Source organism: Phasianus colchicus, chromosome 1 (genome assembly GCF_987193195.1).
Source record: "Phasianus colchicus chromosome 1, bPhaCol1.hap1.1, whole genome shotgun sequence".
In the NCBI taxonomy this organism is placed as follows: domain Eukaryota; kingdom Metazoa; phylum Chordata; class Aves; order Galliformes; family Phasianidae; genus Phasianus; species Phasianus colchicus.
Genome location: NC_143436.1, coordinates 144,213,647 through 144,234,266, shown reverse-complemented (window position 1 = coordinate 144,234,266; position 20,620 = coordinate 144,213,647). Strand labels below are relative to the sequence as shown.

The following is a 20,620-nucleotide window of genomic DNA, read 5'->3' as shown; positions in this document are numbered from 1 at the left end:
CATTTTCAATTTATTCTTCCTGAAACACATTTTCTAATATAATCATTTTCAGTTTATTCTTCCTGAAACACATTTTCTAATAAAACTCCAAGTGGAGCCAGTCTTGCAACACCAGAGAGACTTTCTTTGATGACAAATCCACAACAATCAAAGTACCAAAGAGCACCTCTGCTTAAAAACTCCTACTTATTTGAAGCGGATGCCTCTGTGACTCTAATACTGTTTTGCTTACCAGCCATAAGTAAGGACAGAGCCAGGGACTGAAGAGATACAGCAGACTGCTTTCTCACCAGCTGGTATTTAAGCAAAGCTTGAGCAAGTTCCTGACCTCCCTTCGAGGTATTTGCAGCACAGTGGCAATTTAACGTTAACCGTTTAACCAAATTTTTCATCCCTTTTCATGTTTTCTTACCCTCTGTCCAGAATCTCATATGCCCATAATAGGATGAGGAATCTGCAGAATGGAGGTACCTTAATTTTTGAATAATTTTTACTCCCTTTTTAATTCAAACAATAATACAAATGTGTGCTAACCTCAGCTCTGCCTGAGAGTACTTGAAAAGCCAAGTCAGCCCTCTGTCCCTTTTCCAGAAGACAAGATACTTGATCATATAAGTTAAGCACAGTGGAGTTCCATGCCGTTAGACTGCTGCTACACTTTAAAATTTCTTTACTTCGCAATGTTTAAAGCAAAACATTCCGTTCAAGCATTAGCCATCTGGCAAGGTTTGCTTATCAAATCTTGTGTGCCTCAAGGGAGAGTTGTGGGCAGATCTAAGGCAATAACAAATATACCAGATTAGGTTCTTGGTCTTTTGTATTTACTTTAACAGAAAGTAGGGAATAGAGGAATATTCAAAGTGATACATTAAATTCTCTTCAAAATTGTTCTGTATTGTGGTAGCACTTTTTTTTTTTTTTTTTTTTTTTTTTTTTAACACAAAGAACAGTCTGTGCTTTCAAAGCACTTACATAAATTTAGATTGGAAACACACTAACCAGAAAGGAACCATAAAGCCATGCCAGGTATAATTATCATTCTAAAATTCGGATCCACCCAAAATATCTCAAATTGTTTATCACATCTTAGCCAGTTCTAAAAACCTGACACCTGAGAATAAGCTGCTGGCTTAGGGAATATTTGTATGACTAACCAACCATGTGCTTGAATTAAGGTTTCAGAATCAAGCCAATAGTTGGTAATTTATTCTATGTCACAGATTCTCATATTTGCAAAACAAAGTTGCAATTTTTTTCTTTACTCTTTAGAAGAAACAAATTTTATCTGAAGAAAATAATGTCAAGCTCAAGGAAAGAAAAAGCAGCCCAGCTTTTTGATTTATGATTTACGATTTTGTTGTTAAGAAGGCTACTAACCTAAGCTTTCCCTGCCCTTCCTCCTCCCACCTTTGTTTTTATATGTCTACATAAGAAATTTCTGTCAGAGCAGTAATAAAAAGAAACATGAAACACTAATCTATGGAATGTATTCAGTAAATAATCATACTGGTTTTACATTATCACAAAGAGTATGGGATCCAGCTATCATGCAAAATACTTGCTTTTGCCTGAAAGCAAGTGAGGACACCACCAGTTTAGAAGATGTATTTCCCTCCCTTCTTCTCTGCTTCTGCCAAGCCAGTACTTGTTAATATTGATATTTAAATTCTGGAAGGAACACAGATAAAGATATCCCAGTATTTAATGTCCCAGTTTCAAAATCCTGTTTTGAACTAACCAATATTTTACCTGACATTCTGTAAAAATAAAATATATTTTTATTTCCATTTAATCATAGAATCACTCAGATTGAAGGGGTCCTCAGAAGGTATCCAGTCTAAAACCCTGCTCATAGCAGTCAGCTCTTTGATATGACCAAGCTATTCAGGTCTTTTCCCTGTTGCATCTTGAAAAACTCCAAGGATGGAGGATGAACTACCTCCCTGAACAACATGTCCCACTGCCTAATTCTCCTACTGGTGAGGAAGTTTTGCTTTATAAATGCTTGGAACCTCCCATTTTTCAGTCTACGATCACTGTCACTTGTTCATCCATTGTACACACCAAAGTCTGTTTCAGTCTTCTTAATCTCATATTTTCCATGATTTGCTTTTTACTATTAATGTAGAAAAAGCAACTCTCCCTTCCCTTATCCCTCCTTGTATGGACCATGTGGTTGCTCTTATGTCCTCTGAAGCCATCTCTGCCTCAAGCCTTATGAACCTCTCTTCCTCTGCCTGCCCCACCACTGACTGAGTCATTGACCCTCTTGCTGACTTGAATTTTTTCTTTCTTCTAGATAGGATAAGAACCATAGGCAGGAATCCATGTGCTACGTGGAGCCAAAAGGAAGGACTGCTGCCCTGAACTCTATGACACAGGCCTGGATGTTGTTGGCTGCCTCTTGTGTAAGAACTCAGTTGGCTCTGTCCAGATCACTGCCAGGATCTCCTCTCCATAGACCTGTTCCCCAGTTTGTTTCATTGCAGAGAGATTATCCAGCCTAGCAGTAGGACTTCATATTTGCCTATGTTAGATTTCATGATTGTCCTGTTGACTCATTCCTCTTGTCTGTCCAAGTCCATCCGAATGGCAGCCCTAGTCTCAAGGTTATTGACCCGCCCAGTTTGTTGATGATACCTTCTATCCCAGTGTCCAGGAAACTGATAAAGATATTAAATGCAATAAAGACCCAGGAGTCACTCCTGCAGTACTGTACTTGTAACTGGCTTCTCGATTCTTGAGCACAATCACTGATCTTTACCTCAACAGCTCATTTGTGTTTTTTTCAACCATTTGGTAGTCCACTCACCCAGTCTAATGCCTTAGCATGTATGGAATAATGTGGCAGATAGCACTGAAAGCTTAGCTAAAATTGAGTGAATTATATTCACTGCTCTCCCCTCATCCAGATATAGATATTGTACCATAAAAGGCAGTCAGATGTGTCAGACATGGTTTGTCCCTGCCAAAATAATGCTTCTTTATGTACTCAAAAATGTGCTGCAAGACTTGTTGCATATTCCCAGGAGCCACAGTAAGGCTGACCCTCTCGAGTGCCTCAGATTGTCCTTTTCACCTTTTATGAAGACACGAGCAACATTTGCCTTTCTCAATTCACTGAGGACATAATCTGAGTTCCACACTAAGAACAGAGTACAATTTGCTGGTGAAGACTAATGCAAAGAAGTCATTGAGTCCTACCAGTGCTTGCTGTTATAATCATCCACCCTATTCACCCTTGGATTCCTATTTTCCATGAATTGCCTTCTACAATTAATATAGAAGTAGCAACTCTCCTGAGTATCCCTTATCACTTCCAACTCTAGCGGAGCTTTGGCTTTTCCCACACTATCCTTACAAGCCTAGGCAGTGTTTCCGTATTCCTCCTTTGTAACCTGCCCTTGCCTCCATGTGTAAATTCTTTTTGTGCTGAAGGTCATTCATGAGTCTCCATTTAATCAAGCTGGTCTCCTTTCTTTCTTTCCTGAGTATCACAATGAAGAATGCTCTCCTTGAGGAACCTTATATGCTGTCTTTGCCCTTCAGAGTTGCCTCCCCTGGCAAAAATTCTTTGCAGAAGCAAGACCACTTTCCTGAAGATCGGGATCTGTGTTCAGCTAAATGCTTTTTTCACTCCTCTTTGATTCCAAACTACAGTATTTCACAGACCTAACAGTTGATATTGCCATAAATTAATCATTTCATCCCTAATCAATTATTTCTTGCTTAGCATAGCATATCCAGGAGAGTGTTATTCTTGGCTGGCCAGTGTAACACCTGTGTTATGAAGAGATATCACATCTGTTCAAAATCTCTCGGGTTGCTTGCATCCCATCTTTTTGCCATTCTAGTTGTCTATCTTATGATAGAAACATTTTCATGTCACTCCCATCTTTACTTCCTTAAAAGAGAACACTTTCACTCCATTTTATATAAATCTTTACAAATTGTCTATAGCATTATTTTGGTAGTCATTACACTGGTTAAGCTGCTGGCCGCTCATCTCCGAATGAGAGTTCAATTTAACTACTAGATCCTATCTTTAAGTCTATAAGAGCATAGAAAAGCGGTCTATAAGAGAAGAAAAGATAATTAGTTAGCAGGAAGAAGGAAAGGTGGTTCCACTAGTATTTCACTAGGTCAATTTGGTAACAAAGTTTTCAATGTCCCAAATAGCTTTCCATTCTTTTCCCTTTTGAATTTGACATTATACAATCCTACACACACAAGAAGACTCAGACTGGAAGAAGTCTGACAGCAGGAAAACATTTTCAAAGACTAGAGGACTTGAGATTTGTTTTTAAGATTGCCATTGGCTTGTGAGACTCCATGTGTCAACTTAATAATCTTTGATACACTTTTTTTTTTCTATATGTAGACTTATGCAAAGGACTGGGTAATCGTGTAGATCATTTCAAGCAATCACGTTTCAAGTTAACATTTTTTCTTATTTGTCTATACTCTGACTGAATGCAAAGCTCATTTTAAGTAATGTAAATTTAGTCTGACTGCTCCCTTAGAACAAAGGTTGCTTGTTATTTTGTGTATGTCAATCTTCAGTGCAATCAATAAGCAAGTGTTTAGCACAAGAGGAGCATGGAAAGCTTTGCTTCCCAGTTGTTGCTCAGGCAAGGGAAATTCATGCAAAGAAACAATGCAGGCAACACTGGCTGGAAAAGGGACAAAAGGCAATGGACAGAGGATAAACCTCTACCATCTTGCTTTAACCTTGACTAAACAGTATGCAAGCTGAAAAATCCTTAATATTAAAAGGTGACATTACTCAATAAACAGATTATAACCTAAGAGATCAAAAACAACTGTAAAAACATTATTGGAATTTAATACTGCAAAATATTTGGAACCATGAGTATACATGAACTTCAGAAAAACTTTCAAGATCTCAGGATCTCTCTTAGCACCTTGGAGATTAAATATAGTAAATTTTCATATGAGCAAAACTGTATGCAGAAAAGCTGATCAGAGAAAGTGTTAATTCCAAATAAGACACACATTAGTTCAAAATTATTTTTGATAGTGAAATTTTCAAGGAATTGGAGTAGGCATGGTACATATTTTTTCCACACTTTTTTAATGCTCTGATCAACAAAAATTTTACCAAGTGTTTTAAATACCTGCCTGAATGTAAGGTCAGATGAATCAGTCACATCTGAGTCGCACCTTCAACAAAAGTTATTTTTTCTTTTAGACAGTAAGAAAACTTAAAGGTGACTCACATACCTGTTTGTAATTAAGTTTCTATGATGTGGATGTAATTCATTCCAGAACAATGTGCAGCTTAGTAAGAAACAAGTACAGCACTTCATCTTATAAACACCATCTACCCAGTCCACTTGAATCAAGCACTGTCACAGCAGTCATTATAAACCTACTTGGACAGTGTACTATTACCTTAATGTCAGAGCAAATTTTGATTTAGCCTTACTAAGGCATACAGACTTAGGAAAGCAATCAGATCTCCTTGAGCACAAGCTCTAATCATAGGCACTGAACAATGGCTTGCTTCTCTTATTTAAATAGGAGTGAGAAAACCAAAGGCTGCACACAAAGAGACAAGTAATATGAGTGACTTCATTTGTGCATTCCTGTCTGCCACAACATTAAATAATTCTTGGCTGTTAAACTTTTATTATTATTAGCCTGTGTTGAGAGCTCAATCCATATATTAAGTGCTATGAGAATAATTGTAGGTTTCGATAGGTTGGAACTAATATTGAGCTAATAAATTTAATGCTTTGTTTACAAACAGCAACAAGGAAGCACCTAATCCAAGACCTATTCAAAACAAGGCAACAGGCAAAAACCCTGTTACCTGATGAAAGAAATATAAGGCATATTTTAGTAAATGTGTCTCAGACTGAATTTTTAACATCATTGTCTGTTCATATCCAGTGGGTACAGAAGGCTCACAGAGCAGTTGTAACCTCCCTCCTCTGCTCCGCAGTGACACTGCTGTGCAAGTCACACACCAGTTGCTAATGGAAGGACATGTGGTCCTGCCTCTCAGTGATTCTGCATTCTTAGGCACTGAGGCAAGGATGTGATTTAAAGCAGAATTGTTGTAAATCTGAGCTCCCAGATATGCTTTGCTAACTTTTCTCATCTAGCCCTCATTTCTCAAGGTCAGTGACTACTCCATCTTTCCTTAAGTTCCATTCTTTACCCACCTATATTTCAAAATTTCATCTTATTTGATCCAAATTTTCCATCTATCTACGTGATCTTCCCTTTACAGGTTTGCACTATACATGGGAATGCCTTATAAATTCGAATCTCAGATGGCCTTTACCTGCTCTGAGTGAATAAGTACAAGACCAAATGGAGTCATCCTACTTGAAAAAATCATAATCTCCATGTTTTAAAAACAAAACAAAACATTTTCAAAATCAACTGACTAATACTTTAATACTAAATTGCTTTCAAACAAAGTTTCCTTATTTTGACTTAGCTTGAAAAGCTTACAAATGCTTATTAGATTCTGAAAACCTTAAGAACAAAATTAATCCAAGTCTCAAAGTTAGAAGTGCTAGAAACTGCAGTTATGTGTAGTATTAGTCAGTAATAAAATAAAAGCTGTGGTTTAGCCTGGTTGTAGATTTGCATGAGAAAGTAAACCAAAATATACATTTTCCATTCACTGATTTATTCATGTGTACAATTTCACTAATGATAGCTAGAAGCACAGAAGTTCATTAATGAGGTATTTTCTCAAAATCCTTACTCTCCCTGAAAAATTTTAGATGACACTAGAAAATTCAACTTGTCACAGAGTGCCGTAAGTGAATGAAGTACCTACTTAGTACCACAGTTAAAAAATATTAAAAACAAAACTATTTTATACCTATTTAAGTGCCTTGTAATTCAAACTGAAATCACTAAGCTGCCCTGCTACCTGAAGTTCCTTCAGTCAGAAGTTATAAACTACTGCTGTATCTGCTTTCTTTGTGAACCTGAGGCAAATTTGCTTTCACTGGTATTAGAACTGTATAACTACTGTTCTTTAAAAAAAAACCAAACAAACAAACAACAACAACAACAAAAAACAGTTTTTAAAAAATGTTAAATGAAAGTTTGATAATATTTTATTTCTTATTCAAGAGAAATAACAGCATTTCAATCGTTCCAAATCAACTACTGTGTTTTAATTAAAAAAAGAGAGATCTTTTAGTCCTCTTCGTGGCATTTAATACACATTTTCAGAATTATTAGAAAATAGTAAATCATGAGAAGATTCTTATTCAATTTCCCTGCTACTAGCAAGATACTGAGAAGAGGCAGAAATGAATTATTATTTACTTCCCTATCACCTTCATGTTCATTACAGAAATAATTTAACCAGTACACATCCAATGAATACATCTCTAGCAAAAATAAGAAGCGTACGTTTTACAAGGCAATAACTTCTGATCTGAAATCAATAAAACATCCTGCCAGTCTGTCATAAAAGTTTATAGTAAAGTATAAACTATGCTCTTTTTTCCCCTATAGAGAATCTCCATTATAACAACATTTTCTTGTTTTTCTGAAAAAATAATGTTTTAAGCATGATTATTTAATAAATCCAAACAAACAAAAATGTACTCTCTCCAACTAGCTCTACCTTGAAAATATTACTTGGCAACCGAAATTCACTCCTTTCTTAGGGAGTGAATTGCCTTCCTGCAAGCTGAGATTATATTACATCCCTCCAAGACTTCTTCACAGCTGAATCTTCTGTTGGAAACATGACATGTGTACTACACAAACCACCATGAATTAAAACTCACTCTCTGAAGATGCATCAATTAACCAAAACCCATTCAATCTTTTTAAAGAACATGCACTGGGCATAGATTACATTGGTGACAGTCTTGTTTTTGGAAATGTAATAAAAACACTTTTATCCATGTCCTGACACTATTTAATGGCCACTCCACAAGTGTCAACAAGTCTATCTTCAAACTAATAAGCAAGCTCTTAAGACTTCCATGATCCCATAAGCCAGCCCTTTGTTACTGCCTATTCCAGAACCAGTCACTGACTGTTCTTTCCCACTGAGGAACATAGGGTGACATAGACTTATCAGTTAGATGTACGGCTTAACATTGTTCTTGTACCTCACCAAGGTTCTCATCCTGCTTGCCATGCAAACAAGCTGATGCTCACCTCAGCCAGGCATTCGGAATGCCTTTTCAATAGAGGTATTTGATTAGGAGCTGTATCATCATCCAAATGCATGCCAGAATAACAAATGTTTATCTTATATTTTTGGCTTCGAAAATCTATTGTGAAAGAGTCATGTAACACCTCATAGAATGCAATCAACCCTCTTTGTCTACCTACCTATCTTATAAAAAAAAAAAAGACTTTTATTCTCATCCTTGCAATTTCTATAGAAAACTGAAATACTGATTTTTTCTTTTTTAAAAATAGGGGGTTTTATTCCTCCCCTCCAAAAAAAATCATTCAACGCTTTATTCAGGTTCATTTTCTACTTTTACTATCAGTGTGAATACTAAAGCATGAAGTCTACACAGTTTGATACTATGAAAGAAACTGAGAGGAAAAAAAATCTTAAGCCTTCAGTCTTCAGAAGGCTCTAATCTTCTTTCATCTTTTTTCTTCATGTGATATTTTTCAAATCTGTTTTTTTTTTAAATGAGTTGATCAGCTCTCACTCTATTTATGACAAAGGAAAGGTTACCTTTTTGCATCACTGAGTGACTGTACATTTGGGTAAAATTTATGCCAAATATTTTAGATGAAATTCATGAGACAATCTATTACCTTATATCACGTTCATCTATACTACAGAAAAAAAAACCAAGATGTGACACAAATAGCAAATTAACAAACAGACCATTGAAAATGCAGTCTTGGAAAAGAAGAAAACAGCAGTTAAAGGGAAAGAAAAAGAATAAAATTGTTCAGTGCAATTATAGGTGCACAGTTTAAACACTGGCTTGCAGCAATACTGAAGAAAAGAGGTACTCCCAAGTGGTATAATGGACATTGCTTTATGGCTCATCCTAACAAAGAGAATTGTGCTTCTCCACATCCAAACACCCATGGGCTCACAAGAAGAAAGGGCAGCATTTTTTTATCATTACTGCCAGTTCTTTTTGCATATTGCTGCATCTGCTGCTTTTTAAAATATTAAATACCCTGCAAGAATCATTGACAAAGCCTGAGATTTGAAAGAAGGAGTACTAAGGTGAACCCACCATGATAGCAATTTACTGCTGCAGCTTGTATTCAGCTTATCTGCTTGGCAATTTAAAGATCAGATACACTTAAGGAAGTCAGCAGCCCAGAATTATGGCATTAGCCCTTACAAAACATATACATAAACAAGGATTTTACTTTCTACTTATTAAATGTCAGTAGGTTGTAATTCATTCTGACAATCTCCAAATCTGCAGTTTTATTATCAATAACATTTCTGTTGTTTTAATATTTGCTTTTTTGTCCAGGTTTTCAGATATATGAATACAATACACCAGTCAAACTTTGTTCTCCCTACACTCAAAAAAATGTACTGTAACAGGCTTACAGACTTGTCTACAAAGGAAGCTGATGAGGTTGATGTGAATTTAGAGCTTTCCAGCTTCAAGGTAATTCAGTATGGTGAGTATGCAGTAGACACAACTATCATATGGCATATTTAACCAGAAACAGCTGCCATTCAGCTTCTGTGAATATCTTCCTATAGAAATACAACCACAAACAAGTGATGCCCATCCCCACTCCACTCAGCTAGACAAGTGAAATGACTTCCCTGGCCCACTGCATATTTTTATTAAAGCTGAAAAGGTTTTTTGTTTTGGTGAGGGAATGTCAACACAATGGGTGACCATGTCAACAAATCTCCTTTGGCAGCAGCAGCACTGTAAATCAATTTAAGCTACAGGTAGAATTGCACCTTACTCCATTTTAATACTCCTCAAAGCGATGCCTCCATGTCATAGACTCTGCCCAACTTGCTCAGATGCAATAAAGCAGGTACTCCATGAGTACATTTGCAAGAGAAGTGTAAGAAAGCAAAGCCCGAACAGAAAAAGGAACTCTTTCAGAGGAGTAATGAACTAACACGCTGTGCAATTTGATGGCAGCTCCAACTAATTTATGACTAAACTGCCACAGCTCCTTCCTTCAGCCCCAAACACAACCTCATCCGAAAGAAAACACTCTTTCAGAAAGCAGGGTCCCCTCAAAATCCAGCTGACACTGCTTTATTCCTCTTCTAGGATATCAGCTGCAGGTTATATGCATTAAGTAGCCAAATAGCAGACCAATAATCCTGTCAGTTATCTAGCAAAAGAGTCCAACCTATCAAGAGACAAGAGGGATAAGAGAGCAATCTAGTCCACAACTCACTTCAGAACAGAGGGGTGTCATTATAGACCAATCTGAAAATTAACCTTTACTGAGTGCTGTGGTATAACTTTGTAGCGCCTGCAGCAGCTTAGTACCACTCAGTCATTCCCTTACTCCCTCCAGACAGGAAGAGGGAGAGAACTGGAAACAAAATGGAACTATTTGCTAAGACAAAAAAAAAAAAAAAAAAAGGAAACAAAAATGCTATAATAATAATAATACATACCTACAAACAATTACTCGCCACCTGCTGACCGACCAACATCCCACCAACACCACAGTGTCTCACCCCACTAACTGACATACAGCAGCCAAGCACTAACCAACTGCCTGCAGATTTATACCCTTCTGCATGGTGATGTGGTACAGAATGACCCCAGCCTCATTCAGACACATCTGTTGGTCCCACCAACAGAAAAAGCAGAAGCTTTTTCCACTGAGCAGCCCAGCCTGGCCCTCAGCACACTCCTATATTGCTCAGCAACAAACAAACACCAGTGTGCAGCTAATGTGGTCGTGACTGAAACCTGGACAACTAGAAATGAAAGGGTTTTGCAAACTTCAGAGCAGCAATGTGACCAGGTGGCCAAGAAGGCCAGTGGCATCCTGGCTTTTATCAGAAATAGTGCAGTCTGTAGTAGCAGGGAGGTGATCATCCCTCTGTACTTAGCACTAGCGAGTCTGCACCTCAAGTGCTGTGTTCAATTTTGGGTTCCTCACTACAGGAAAGACACTGAGGCCTTGGAACTTGTCCAAAGAAGGGCAGTGAAGCAGTGAAGGGTCAGGAGTACACTGCATGTGGAATGACTGAGGGAACTGGGATCGACAAGTATAGAGAAGGTTAGCCTGGAGAAGAGAAGGCTCAGGAGAACCTCTACAATGACTGGAAATGAGGTTGTAGTGAGGTGGGTGTTGGCCTCTTCTCCCAGATAACAGTAATATGACAAGATGTAATGGTCTTAAGTTATACCTGGAGAGGTTCAGGTTGGATATACAAAAAAAATGTATTCTCAGGAACAGTGGGGAGACATTGGAACAGGCTGCACAGGGAGGTGGTGAAGTTACTGTCCCTGGACATATTCAGTGAACACATAGATGCAGGACATGGTTAGTGGGCATGTTGGTGATGGGTTGACAGACTAGACGATCCTAGTGGTCTTTACTAACCTTTATGATTCTATGATTTAAAAAGATTAAATATGTATTAGATAATAAAGAAGGGATACTTCTCATAATTAAATTTGTTACTTTTTTACAGTTACTTCTACTTTTAGTGAAATCCTGTGCTAAGCTGCTTTTAGCATTCCAAAATTAAAATATAATATTTGGCTAGTAGGAATCAGCTTACATTTCAATGAAAACAGTACAGAATCTTCTACACTAATTATTCTTGAAATGTTTAGAACATTCTGAGAAGTATGCTGTTTGAAAAGGACAAGTTTTCAAATACTCAGAGTACAGAAATCTTTTTCTTCTAACTTTGTATCTTTTAGCAGTAACTATTTTTTTCCACCTTATATTATGCAAAGTTACGTATTAACCTCTATACAGTGTAGGTACCTGTATTGAACAAGATTTCAACAGAAATAATTTTTGACATTCACAGATGAAAAGGCATTTTAAAATTATATTTACAAAGGAATTAAATTATAGTATTGATGAGCATCTATATCTTTAACTGCCATATACAAATTTTGAAAGTTTTTGTATATATAAAAACATATGCACAAAAAGACTTGGGGATCTTTCTGTGAGCTATATAGTCTTGGTTATAACTAGTGGCATATCAAATGCTATTTCTACTCTGCTCTGGATCTGTTCTGCACAAACCCAGCTTCAAGAGCCAATACCATTCACAGCCAAGTGCCCAACCTGTCCCAATAGGCAGTGAAAAGAAGATACCTGGAGGGCCACCACTACACAACCCAGCACAGGAAGAAGAATCATGCAGTGCTGGCACAGCTACCCAAATTCAGGATAGTGTCTGCTAATATTAGACTATAGTCAGTGCCTCTCTACATGCCATACCTCTTCACATGGACAGTGTTTGCTTTTTACTCTCCCAAATGACTCTCTTAAATGTTTGCAGCTCAGTGTTTGTGTCTTAGTTGATGAATATTTGAGAAATGAATAATCATGTCTAACCCTAAAGAACTAGGGTTATCAACACTATCTAACCAACCTCTTTTACTTAAAACAAAGAAATGTTACTCATATTTAATTTTTTATTTTGAAAATTCAGTATAGCTTAGAAAGCCTTGATTTTGGATACACTATTGGAAACATTGCTTCTCTTCTCCACAAAAATACATTTTTGAGATAAATCCAATTGTGAAACTTACCTGAGAAAAAGAACATGTTTATGCTTACATGAGACAATTAACAAATCATTGTACATTATTAATACACATAAAAGCCTTATGTATAAGATTTATACTTCGAAAGGAAAATAGCGCAATCTATTTATAACTGATTTTTTTTCTGTTTATTTCATATAAGATATTGACACAGGCAATCAAGTACACTGTGGTTGTTGAATCTCTGATTATATGTATTTTCACCATTAAACACCAAATATCAAATCTTACACTGATCGCTGCAAGGAAAAATGAGACATTTTAAAACTGAAGTAATAATATTTCTGTCATGAAGATCATACAGATGATGTTCTTCCATAAATTACATTTATATACATAGGCCTGGGCATTGATGGCATCCGCTAAAGAAAAGCCATATGAAAATGTGAAAAAATGCCACTTAACTTGTACAAGTATTATATTCCAGTCCCTATCAGCAATCTTGTCTGGAGATGATGAATTTGATACTGCGTTGGGTTACAAAGTGCTGTGCAGTTTCAGCCACTTGGGATTATGTCAAGGTTGACATTAGGATTAACCTGGATTGCATAAAGAGTTGGAGATGCCACCTGGAGGAATGGGCAAAAATAATCATTTTCATTGTTTTCTCAAGACTACAGGTCTGTTTGGATATTTTGCTTTCAGTTGCTAAAGCACATCCTCTGTGTCTTGTTATATTAAGATCTATAGGGTGGTTTCTTTTCCCCATATAAGTAACTAATGCATTGCATGTAAATGTGGAGTTTTGAGGTATTTTCGAAAATCAGGCATAACTAATATACATTGAGCAGTAAGCTTATGCACAATGACAGTGGGTTCTTTCTTTCATCTTTAATTCCCATCTAGTATTAAATGTGGCTCATAAATCATAACAAATCAGCGCAATAAAAGCAACTGCTGAAATGAACAGCTAAATTATTAGTAAAACACAAAAGTCAACTTGTCTGTTTCAATAGGGAGTGTTTTTATATAAAGGCACAAGTTTGCATCCAGCTTGCATTCAGAAGAACAATTCTTTACTAGATAGTAGATAAATACTGTTTAAGGAGCTACATTTCATAGAGCTCTTTCACCTTTCTACAGTACTGCAGTCAGCAGAATAAGGGGACACATTCTGGATAGATTTGAAATCAAGTAGTTATTCTCTTCTGCTCACCCTCCACACAACTTGGCCTCCAGGTATTTGTGAGAGACATCTATGCTCATTTCCCCCTGCTTCTTTAAGCAGTTATTGAAGTCATGCTTTTCCCTTTCCTAACTTATTTTGGAGGCTCTTTTGCCATTTTTAGATTAAGAGACTTAAAATAAGGGAAAAGCACTTTTCCTCTGCTGGGCAATTCAGTATAGCCACCACAAAGCTTTACTTTTCCTATTTTAGTCCTCCAAGTATTAAAGATGGAAGCATAAATTCTGTTTTCCTGTTCCTCAGTAAAAGATTCCCTTCTGGTATCATTAATAAAAAGCTCTAACATCTCTAAGATGTCTGTGTTGCCTAGTAGAGTATCTAAATCTGCACGTACGTATGAAAAAAATAAAAAAATAAAAATGAGAATTTTTATTTAAGCAAGCACAAAGTGAATGCATTCCACTCAACACAGAATGCTTTGATAGTAAGTGGGAAAACAGTATTCATTTTTAGGAAGTATTGTTATGAAAGCTTGCGACCCAAGATGGGGAATTAAAATCTGACTTTCTGCTTTTGACTTCTGAAAGCTTAGAGTGGTGTATCTGATTTGTGTTGGTCACTGACACTCTTGTTACATGTTTTGCTCCCACTGATTTTAACCTAAAACAGCACTTTCAGAAAGTGGCTGTTAAACTCTATGTTGAAGCTGATCAGCATAATCTCAAATCTTCCCCTTTGAACGATCACAAAACATAAAATCCAGCTACAGTTACCAGTTGCCTCTACTCTATAGAGCACTATTTGATTATACTCAACAAAGAAAACATAAGACAATTTAGAAAATGATTTAATCCTCATTGTCCCATCCAGAGATAACAAAGCTAACCCAATAGCTACTAAATCTGGTTGTTATTTGCATGGAAGAAAAAACAAGCAGCAAGGCAAAGGGTGACACAGTGATTAAAAGAAAAATCGTCTGAAACCAGCCAAATGTCCAGGAGATTTATCTGCAGATGAGAAATGCTAGAACAGTCTCATGGGTGAAGCAGCTTTTGACTTCCTTCTTTTAGTACAGAGTGTCAAAACTAATGGTGAGAGAAATTTATTTAGGGATGAGGATAAAGAGTAGGGAAAAAAAGAAGCTGCATGGCTTTCAGTCAATCCAAAAATATTTTATTTTTGTTTCAGCATTAGCTTCAGGTATAATTCAGGGTGTGGTTTTTATCTGAGTAGATCTTCCATTCTAGCACAGCACGATTTCAATACCAATGAGGAGAATCCCATGACAGGTATGGCATAGCCCTTTAAGGAAATAATTTGTCTCAGTGCTATGGAATTTCTCATTATCACTGCAGAGTTTATCAATGTTTTGGACATGGGATAGAGGGAAGGTGGTACCTGTTCCACAACAGCTATCAGGATATAAAACACTTCTCACAAGAACATCTAGAGATCTTTCATAAAAAGTGATGAAGTCTTCTGAGACCCTCATAGTTTGGGGAAATAGTATGCTTGTATGGCAGAAGGTTACTCTATTTGTCTGGAGAAGTTGTCAAGTTGCACAAGACCATAAATCCATAAAAAAAACCTGTCATTAAATGTAAGTTGTTGCACTATAACTCCAAGAAATTATTATGGCGTAAAGATAGAGGAGAAGAGAGGGAAGAAAGCTGAATTTTCTTGGGCATATTGCTCCATGCTTCCACCTTCAGGTCCAGCCTGCTGCCGAGGACAGTGGGCCAGTGCAGCTCAAATCTCCCTTCCTGCTCTACAAGCTGCTTCATTCAGCGTGCCTGGGTCAAGCACACCTTTTACTTGCCTCTTCTTACATCTCAGTGCTATCCCATACTGCAGCAAGGATGGCAGAAGAGAAGCTTGCCATTGTGTATGATAGATTTATGGCTTAGAAGATGTGCAGAAACCAGAAAGTGGTTTTATTTTTTAAGAATGCAATTTCCCCCGTGAATGCACTCTTCTTAATAAGCCTCTAATTTTGTTAGTAGGCAAGTACTTGGAGGTAAACTGCAAGAAGTACATTAAGTGTCACGAATGCTCTCAGCCTAGGTGTAACTTTAATTTAGCTAATGTTCTTTAATAACATGGCATCTGACAGGAAAACTATTTCCATTCAGAAAGAAAATGCATGGGAAATTTCAATGGCTGTTAATTTTGTGAATATGTAACATTAAGCAAATTATATTATTAAAAATTAGGTTGTTCCTATTGCCAAAACAGTATTTCTCAACAGTAATAGCAGTTTGACATTTATACCTATAAAGCTGTTATTATGCACCCATTCACCCATTCCAGTGCAGTGATCACAGTGATTGCTCTCATAACCTAACAGGGGAACACTTCAGACAACTGGAAAAAAGAAAAAACAGAAAGAATGGACTTGTCCTATGCACCATGAAAAGGTAATTAAAGCATATGTTTCTTTTGGTTGAAGTTATTGATGTGTTTTAAATGAGTTGTCAGTTTGGACACTCAAGACAAAATGCAAGAGGAGAACAGCTTGCCTATCAACTCACTGACAAAAATATACATAATTTCTTAAGGATATTCTCCCAGATTTTCCTCCTGTGCTCCTTGGCCACAGGAACAAGGCTTTTCCAAGGCAGAGAACAGAGAGATGGACACAGTGACTGCCTTCCAGAGGGAGTTAAGCCCTGAACTGCCCATATACTTGTGAAAGTTATCACAATGATTTTATAAGTACAGTTGTCCTGAAGTGCCACAAAATACTTCTTAAATACCTAAGAATACATGTTTATCTGTCCAAGACATGGGTTTTCTTGGAGGGGGGTGGGGAGAAGAGGGAGGGGGTTTTAATCAGTATATACAAATACAAAAACTGTCTGATATTTTAAATTTAATTGACAATCAAACCACTCAAAAATAAATCGTGCTTGAATTTCTTCAGGTAAACAGATGGACAGTGTCTTATTTAACCTGTTTCGCTCTGTCCTTAGTTGTTACAACCGTCACCCCATAAGGATGCCACAGGAGACTTTAGACCAGGTTTTGGCAGACAGGCTTTGTACTTCCCAGAATAGAAATCATCAGGACTTATCTACTAATCTTCAGTTTCAGGCTTCTTTTCTGTGTTTATTTTTGTTGTTGTTCTTGATTTTTCGTATTTGTTTTTACTTTCCTAGAAAGTTTGTTACTCCCTCCGTTTAGAGAGACTTATCCTGCTTCTGTTATTATTGAAGTATGCTCAGAACATATATGTAGTATGTATCTCTAGAATCTGTGCCAAAAGTGTTTAGCAAGCACAAGAAAAACTGCAGCTAATACTTAATTCTGGGGGAAAAAGTTAACCATCAGTTTGCAAAATGTCAGTGAGCGTACTGGGCTAAGCTCAGTTCTGATACAGTATGGAAAAGGCTGAGCAAAAAAATATAATCCTGATACTGGAAATGAAAGAAGCCTTAAAAGTGACCAAAAGTTCCAAGTACAAAAATACATACACAGTGTACACATAAGTACATATAAGTGCACGTACAGTGTATATGTACATATACATATAAATACATGAGCAAGCATCTAAGATTCTAGATATAAAGCTTACTCAGCATCCACATGAAGGAATAGTTCACAGTATCAGGATGATACTAAAACATTTGTTTATACTAAAGCACAGAGAACAGGCATTTCCCATTCCTATTTCACTATCCAAATCCCTTCTTAGCACACTGAACATAAGAAATTAGTTTGCCTCAGAAGTTTTCTTAATTTAGCTAGAGTTCAGGAAGAATATTAGGTCTTATTGATTACTTCTATTCAATAATTGTGAAAATACACAAACACAGAATGTGGAGCTAAAATGACTCATATACATCTACCAGCAATGAATAAGTTGATTTCTCTGCTTCACAGCAGCTCTCCCCACATACTTCTGATGTTCTCTTTCAAACCTACGGCTCAAATTATACATGATTAGTCAGAGTATCTAATGTAATTAACAGCTCAGAGTAGATAAAATAGTAGAAACTTTTGAAAGGTAGCGTTAGCTGTATTAGCAACCCCCTCATATTTGTCTTTTTTTTTCATACAAAGGGAAAATTAATCTGGGACAGTTTAAACTGGAGCTCCATGCAGCCTCGTTAAACTACTTGGTTTTGGCTGGCTGTGAGTATTTTCCTCTTCACTGACCTCTAATTAATGAGATCAAATAACCTCATCTGTTTTACCTGACTTCTTCTGAACCATCCTGAAATTCTGCCCTAATCACATTTCCCCTAAGCCTGTTACTGTAATAGGAGCTGGGAGCACTCTCCCTAGCTAGAAGAGGGCTTCAGTGTCCATATAAGTATAGAAAGGGAGCAAACTTGACTTGTGTCATTTCAGTGCTCACCTGGAGTATGATAAAACACAGAATTCAAACAATCATTAAAGATCATGTAGTGCAACTTCCAGCATTGAGACAAGAAATACCCAAATAAATGGAGATAATCTAAGTATGCCATCAAGGCCATCTGTCTTTTAAATTCCAAGTAGTTGAACAAAATAGCAGTTTATTCAAATTCAGCTCTTTGCATCAATTCTGCAAATGTGTATGTACTTATCGTTAGATTTTTTTTTTTTTCAGTTTTTGAATCATCTGAATCACCTGTGAAAGAAAAGCACAGTATCTAAGCATCCAAAACACTGACTGAAAAAAAAAAAAAAAAAAAAGTCAAAGGTTCTTGTTTTCTTTACTTTGGTTTGTTAAAGGTGTTTAATGGAAAAGGATGAAATTGAAAAATCATCTATTGTATATTAGAAGTATGAAGTAATCGGAAGGATAATATGAAAAGTATGCAAAAAATGTTATAAATTACAAAATAATTGTATTAACACTTATAAACTGTGAAATTACCATATTCTTTAAAAAGTCCCTGAGGATATCTGCTTACTGTAAATGTAAAGAATAAATATAGACTATAGATCTCTAGTCTGACCTAGATTGATTGCTCCCTCTAGCCAACTCCATTGTGTTGACACATATCCAAACCCCAGCTGTAGAGAAAGGAGATATGCCAAACTTGGCTTGTATTGAGCTCACAAAGAGATTACAGTTATTTTAATTTTTTAGTCAGGAATAATAAAAAAACAAAAAACAAAACAAAACAACAAAAGGCATTTCAGTTCTTACCTCAAAATATTATATACAGTGAAAACAGCTTCAGTTATTTGCAAAGACTATATCCACTGTTATGATTAGTAAACCTCAAACAATCCTTTTTAGAGAATATTATTATGATTACAGAAGTTGTTTACTCATATTCAGCCCTCAGGAATGCTAAAATTAATCATGTACATTTCTCTAAAATATTTTCTGCAATTCTTTAGTCTTATTAAGTGCACCATCTTGACAGTGCTCATATGATCAGCAGCTATCCAACATTTATTTTTTAATTTGCTGTTCTACACTAAGCACAAAATTGTATTTACTGCAGGTGACTCAAATCCCAGTCTGAACAACTGCCAACATTTCATCATGGTCTTTCTGAAGGCTGCCATCATTTATGCTAACCAAAGGACTCAGGAAAATTAATCTTCCTTACAGGATAGGACCTTAGGAGATGCTTTCTCCTATGACTTCACAGCTGGGAAACTGTGATGCAGTGATGTAACATTAGAAGTTTCCACAAACACTGCTGGGTTTACATGAACTAAGACATACAGATGTTCACGCTTCAGGCAGAACTGAGTGCATTTCCACAGGTCTGACAAAAAAAAATCTGATATGAAGATAACTTTCTCTTTCCAACAAAAATTTCAGTCTTCCTCCTAATCACTGAAGAGCTGCTTCACAAGTGGAGCGTGAGATATTTTAGCACACAGAAAAACATCGTAACATCATAACATCAAAAACATCATTGCCAAATTTCATTCTTAGGAAGGATCTGTTCATATTTTTCCACTCTCTCTCGCCTTCCTGAAATTTTCCCCAGAAACTCAAAGGGAATCAAAGCCTGAGCACCAAAAAGCTTATAGCTGAGAACCAAAGGGGCTATGGGATGGCTGGCAGAGGCATACATTTCTGCGACACCTGGCAGGCACACCAGTACACAGGCAACGATATTTTTTGAGGTGCATTGGCCACTCTCTCCCATGGACTGTATCACATATAGAAAAAAATGATGCAGAGTAAAAAGTAAATGCAAATAAACTGTTTTAGCGCTGATGATGTAGAGCTGCCAAAATGATGAAATTCATGCATTTACCTTAGCACAGAAATGGTATTCTTCAGGACTGTTTATATCTGGCCATGCCAAGATATCTCATACAGGTATTTAAATCTGAGTTAGTTGCCCCAGGCTCTCTTTGCAGTCAATGAAGAGAAAGAAGCAGTTCCAGGGCATGATTCATCTCCTCCTAAGGCAGGTGTCCAAAATAGGTCAGATGAATCATGCCCTAAAAGCATCTGTTTCTTTCCACCGACAGCAAAGGGATCAACACCAGTGAGCTCAAACACAAACTTCTACTATATAGAAGACTCCTGAAGTTGAGAGAGCTGAGCCTACAAGCAGGTTGAGATACCAGGGTTCCTCCTTGCCAGATTCAGCCTTCTCTAGCCTGTTCCCAGAACTGTATCTTTCTCTCTTCCCCTTCACAAAGAAACTGCTTTCGTACTCCTTTCTGAGGCACATATCACCTTGAACTTCACAAATGCCTTTCCAGTAATGCTCTCTTAGTATTCCCTCCTATCTCCCCAAGCACTCTCTCACACCTGTCAACCTTCTCCTGAGTGCATTTATCCCTTGCA

At 36.9% G+C, this 20,620-nt stretch overlaps 1 protein-coding gene and 1 long non-coding RNA gene across 6 annotated transcripts in view; one reads left to right on the top strand and one right to left on the bottom strand.

Moving 5' to 3' along the window:
• FGF14 (fibroblast growth factor 14) overlaps positions 1–20,620 on the bottom strand; it is a 382,652-nt gene that overhangs the window by 255,151 nt on the left and 106,881 nt on the right. The gene's annotated exons all lie outside the window — the stretch shown is intronic.
• LOC149920100 (uncharacterized) lies at positions 8,068–16,284 on the top strand. Of its 2 annotated transcripts, none has more exons than XR_016465850.1 (3): positions 8,068–8,204; positions 9,477–9,630; positions 16,211–16,284. It is a non-coding gene; the product is annotated as an uncharacterized LOC149920100 (long non-coding RNA). The 2 variants fall into 2 exon arrangements; XR_016465860.1 differs by having other exon boundaries at positions 9,477–9,617; positions 16,211–16,248.